Below are 6,000 nucleotides of genomic sequence, written 5' to 3'. Positions count from 1 at the left end.
ACATATCTGGTTAACGTTTCTCAACTATGGTTAACATATTTTTTGGTGTTCGCCTGTGACGGAATCGCTACAAATAAATTCGATACTGTAATTTCACTAATACGGACCTGAGATGCGAGAAACATTATCTTGTGAGGACCACCACTGACAACAGAGCTTTCAAAGCTCTGAAGGGTGCTTTGGATGGAGGATTAGATATTCCTCACAGCGACAAGCATTTTGTTGGTTATAACAAGGAAAGAAAGAGCTTGGATGCTAAGGTCCATCGAAAGTATATTTTTGGAGGTCATGTCGCTTCATACATGAAGACATTGAGAGAAGATGATCTAGATAAGTATCAATCATAGTTTTCTGAATATGTTAAGAGAGGAGAGCCCCTATAGCACTAGCGACACAATCTGTTCTTTCTGTCTTCGCTCACTAGCATTGCCAATAGGACACGCTCTTGCTTTGAATGGTACCATACGTCTGTAGTTGACCGGCAATCTCATCAATTTGATCGGGAGTGGGATTGTGGGTCCCTTCCCTGTACATGGCTTCTAATAAATCTTTTTGTTCTTTTGGCGAAATCCATCTAGTGTTTGTGGTGGATTGATGATTTGAAAATCAATCGCGAATGATCTCAGTTAATTAATGAAGGTATTACAAACCCATGTGTTGGGGTGTACCTATGTTATTTTAAGCAATGGATCGATAAGATTGTGAAATACACAGGCACATGGAACAGTAAGAGAAACACAGTAAGCAAATACATAAAAAACACAACAAATTTAATAAGGAGTTAACCCAATCCTCCTCGGCTACGTCTCTTGGTCTAGCCTTCAGTGGTCGCCTTTTCTATTGTGTCTTAAAGCAGAGATTTTACAATAAGGAGCTCAATTTGAGTGTCACTTAACAGATAATGGTCAATAGGATTGTGCTTGGATCCCGCAAGTCTCTAGAGTACACAGGCTCCCCTTACTGAACTCAACCTCGACTGGTCTCTGTGGTATGAGTCCAATTTGGTACTCAATACCTGACAGGTCTACACAAAGGAGTTGCTTGAACTTCTCAAGCCTTCTCCGGATTTCATAGGCTCTCAGACTCTCTCTGTTCTGTCCCGCTCAATGCTACCTTTTCTCTGTAGGTCAGTTTGGCTTCCCTGTTCTCTTCAATTCACTTCTTTTTCTCTACTTCTGTCCCCTCTGCTCTTTGTTTGTTCATGGCTTAAAGCCAATCTGCTCTCTGACTGTTCGTTTCCTCTTCCTAGCTCTCTGGATCACCTACCTTGGTCTGCTAGAATTCCCCTGCTCTGCATCATCATCGCTATGTAACACTGCATAGAGAGGTGGCCACTTGTCACCTTACGAACTGGGTGTCAGTTTTATTTAAACGCTTGTTATTTCCATTACTCTAGGATTTGCCCTCGAAACTGATTCTTCTGCCAGCTCATCAGTCATGCTGGACCTCAAATTTTTATGTACCTCAGTCTATTTCCCCATTGATTCTGGTCATCCATCGGGTTAATTCTCCACCGTTGATCTGGAGCCTCCAAATCCTACAGTCTCCGTCTATATCGCGCAGGTAAGTTGTTGAACCGTTACTCACATGATGTAAGTGGTTTTCTCTCTCATCCACTGGACATGCGTCGCCCAGTGTGTGGCATCGAGTTGAACTCGGCCAAACCCACTTACCACTTGAAGTGCACGCGATATCCTGTTGGTTTTGGGCACGAAACCCGTCTTCTGATGATTTCAGAAATTTCCATGTGGTTCTATGCTTTTCCCCATGACCAAGAACTCAGAGCTTTCTTTCAGTGAGAGTTTTTCCCTGCGATATGTGATTAGTGCTTGCGCTAATCGCGTATCAAAAACTGCCTTTGTTTCTAGATCTGGTATTCTGATTGCCAATTTGCATCCATGCGTGATCTCCATGGGCCAGCGGTCAACGCGCTTTGACTGAGGGTCCTCGTTGTTCCGTGCTGGCCACAAATTTCCATTGTCCAGAGGTCATTTTTGATAAGCTTGTTATTCATGAGATTTTGAAGCCTGACATAATTTGAAACAGTCATGGAAATTTTTAAGGATCCAATTCGAATCACGACCTTGCCACTGAAAAATCTTTTGGACCACCAAAAGTTGGCTTTCAAGCATCGACTAAGTGAGGGTATAGCTGTCTCACTTGTCCAATCTCTAACCATTTTGCGCTTCTTGGCTTTGAACCCTTGAGTCCAATCCTGAGTTACTCAACATCTTCCCTACGCGTTGTCCTCACCTTCCTGTCCAGAACTGTGTCTTCCTGCAATTCATTGAGATATTTAGGTAACAGATCATCAATAGAAGGCAATTGACTCTACTCTTCGGGATCTTCAATTAACGAAGGTTCAAATAGTCTCAAGCTGTCTACATTAATGATTGAGTAGATGTGCATGTAAGCTGGTAAATCAAGGCGAAAATCATTCTCACCAATTTTCTTAAGTATCTTGAAAGGTCCATACCTTATTCACTTTAGCCTTTTACCTTCACCTTGGATTCTATCTTTGTTGATATACAGCTAGACTTGATCACCAACTTGGAAACTATGCTCCATCTGATGCTTGTCATGCCTTGCCTTGTATTTGGCTTGGCTCTTTTCTAGTTGTTCTTGTACTGCCTGGTTAGTCTATTGGATTTGTTCAATGAACTTGGTTGTCTTGTCCACATCACTGTGTCCACCAACTGCTATGTCTTTACCAAAGACAAAATCCAAGGGATACCTTGGTGTGAAAGATAAACAGGTCTCAAAAGGAGATCTCTGTGTAGAAGAATGTTTTGCTCGGTTGTAAGCATGCTGCACATAACACAAATGTTCATCCCAAAGTTTGGGATGCTTGCTGCAATAGCCTCTGAGCAACTGGATCACTGTCCTGTTGACTACTTCTGTCTGGCCATCTGTCTGTGGATGAAAGGTTGTGCTTTTCTTCAGTTTGGTGTCCATCAGTTCCCACAGACTCGACCAAAACTTCCCAACAAATCGGGTGTCTCGATCAGATACAATGGAAGTGGGTAATCCAAAATGAACCCATACATGCTGAAAGAACAACTTTGTAGTTTGTTTAGCTGTAATATGTTTGTTACAAGGTATCAAAATACACATTTTGCTGAACCTATCCACAACAACATATAAATAGTCATGACCTTTCCTAGATTTAGGCAGTCCTCCAACAAAGTCCATGGAAACACTTTCCCAAGGATGAGAAGGAACTGGCAGTGGAGTGTACAAGCCTAGTTTTCTATTGCTGGGCTTGCTTTTAGCACACATGGTACACCCTCTTAAATATCTAAAAACTGTCTAATTCATTTTTGGCCAATAACAAAATCTTTGCAGCTGTGCAATCATTTTACTTACACCAAAGTGACCTGATATTAGAGAAGTGTGTTCTTCCCGAATTATCTTTACTCTTTCAGTTTGCGGAATGCATAGCTTCCCACAATGATACAAGAGTTGGTCCTTAACCTGATAATCCAATTCTTCTACTCATTTGCCTTGACTTAAAGTTGCATATACATCTTTGAAATCTATATCTTGAGCATATTGTTCAATGTAGCTCTCATGCAGTACTGAATTATGCTTAAGTATAGTGGATGCATTTATAATAGGCGTAGACAACATAGCTACAACTTTATTGTGTATGCCCTTTTTATATCTGATGACTAAATGAAACTGTTGTAGAAAACCCATCCACCTATAGTGTCTTAATTGCTGCAACTTAGTTTTGGAGTGTACATATTGCAGTAGTTGATGATCAATTTGTATGACTGTCTCTTTTCCCATTAAGTAATGTTTCCACTTTTTCACACTCTGTACTAATGCATACAATTCTTTATCATATGTTGGATAGTTAACTACTGCAGAATTAAATGTCTCAGAATGATAACATATGGGTTTACCGTGCTGTATCAACACTGCTCCCATGGCATAGTCATTGGCATCCGTTTGGATCTCAAATGGTCTTTGAAGATCAGGCAGTGCTAGTATTGGTGTTGTACTAATCTTTTCTTTCAAGGTGTCAAAGGCTTTCTGCTATTTGCCTCCCCACTGAAACACCTTGTTCAATCCTGTTAAAGCATGTAAGGGAGCTGCAATTAAGGAAAAGTTAGAAATGAACTTTCTCCAATATTGTGCTACTCCTAAGAAGCTTCTAACTTCTGTAGCAGATTTGGGTTTAGGCCAGTTTACAATGACTACCACCTTAGAGGGATCTATCTTCAATTCACCACCCCCTACTATATGACCCAGATAATTCAAAGATGTTTTGCCAAATTCGCATTTTGAGAGTTTAACATAAAGTTTTTCTCTTTTCAAAACATCTAGTGTCTGCTTAACATGCTTTAAATGTTCTTCCCACGTTTTGCTAAATATAAGAATGTCATCCAGATATACAATAACAAAATCATCAAGAAAAGGTCTGAGTACATCATTCATTATTCTCATGAAAGTAGCAGGAGCATTAGTTAAGCCAAAAGGCATAACCAGCCACTCATACAATCCCTGCTTTGTTTTGAAAGCAGTCTTCCATGCATCTTGTTCTGCAACTCTGACCTAATGATATCCACTATGCAAGTCTAACTTGGAAAAATAAACAGCTTCTTTCAATTGATCTAATAGATCATCTATGTGAGGAAGGGGGTAACGATTTTTTATCATTATCTTATTTAGTGCTCAGTAATCAATGCCCATTCTCCACTAGCCATCTTTCTTTCTCACCGAAACGATTGGAGACCCACATGGTGATGTGCTAGGTCTGATGAATCCCTTGTCGAGCAACTCCTACACCTGCTTCTTGATTTCTGCATTCTCTAAAGCGGACAACCTGTACATTCCGATGTTAGGCAATGGAGAATCTTGCTACAAATTAATATCATGCACTATTTCCTTTTTGGGTGGCAGACCTTTAGGTTCTTGAAACAAGATATCATATTCTGAAACAACTTTTTCTAAACTAGCTTATGTTTAGCATCACATCCCTCAAATACATTGGTTTTATCAGGTTTCTTTTCCTTTACAACAATCAATAAAAATTGTTTGCATGAATTTACAATTCGTTTCATCTGCCCTGAGTTTATGAGAGTATAATTATTCTTGGGCTTATGAGCTCTTACAAAGTATTGGATTCCATCCTTAACAAATAGATACTTGTTCTCAGCTCTATAGAAAATAGCTTTTCTATAATACAAGTAAGGACTTCCTAAAACAATTCCACATATATCCAGAGGAACTATATCTAACTCAACCTCATCTACAAATGCTGACCCAAAAGAAAACTTAAGTTTACATTGTCTAGTCACATGTAGTTGTGCTTCATCACTTAACCAACCTAATGGGTATGGCTTCTTGTGAGGTGTAGTCAGTAATCCCAACTTCTTTACAATTGCTTCAGAAATTAAATTTACTTGTGAGCCACTATCAAAGAAAGTATCAATCTTTTGATGCTTGGAAATAACTCGAATATGGAAAAGCTCGTCTTTTTCTCTCATTTTCCTCATCATTAATAGATTGTGAAAAATTACTAGTAGATGCTTCAGAATTGTTACCTTTTATACCTGTGGCTGCAATGGTTGTTTCATCTCCTAAGTTTGACACCAAATCTTTCTGAATAGCTGCAACAATCTTCTTCTTCTTTCCCTCAAACTTCTTAGGTCTCAGCTATGAATGCAGAATCCAATAGTTCTCATCATCATGCCCATCCTTCTTACAGTGAGTGCATGAAGACTTGCTTTTCTGTGCAGTTTTGGCCTTCCTCTCTTTCCATTTCTATTTTCTTTTCTCCTTATTCTTGCTTGCAATGGGCTTGGATGATCCTCCAACTTCTGGGTTCCCATTCTTTCCTCTAGCTTCTAGATGTGTAGCTTGGATAGATACCTCATCTATACTAGTGGGATTAAAGATGAGGATAGTGTGCCTCATGTAGATGTGTAGATCACCTATGTACTTCAACAGAGTCTTAGGTGAGTCTAATGAAATTCCTAGAATCAAAGCTCG

This window comes from Pinus tabuliformis, chromosome 4_1 (assembly GCF_031772625.1).
Source record: "Pinus tabuliformis cultivar Carrire ecotype Pingquan chromosome 4_1, CPIR1, whole genome shotgun sequence".
NCBI classification, from domain to species: Eukaryota; Viridiplantae; Streptophyta; class Pinopsida; order Pinales; family Pinaceae; genus Pinus; species Pinus tabuliformis.
The sequence above is the reverse complement of the archived record's forward strand: the minus strand, read 5'-3'. Positions refer to the sequence as shown.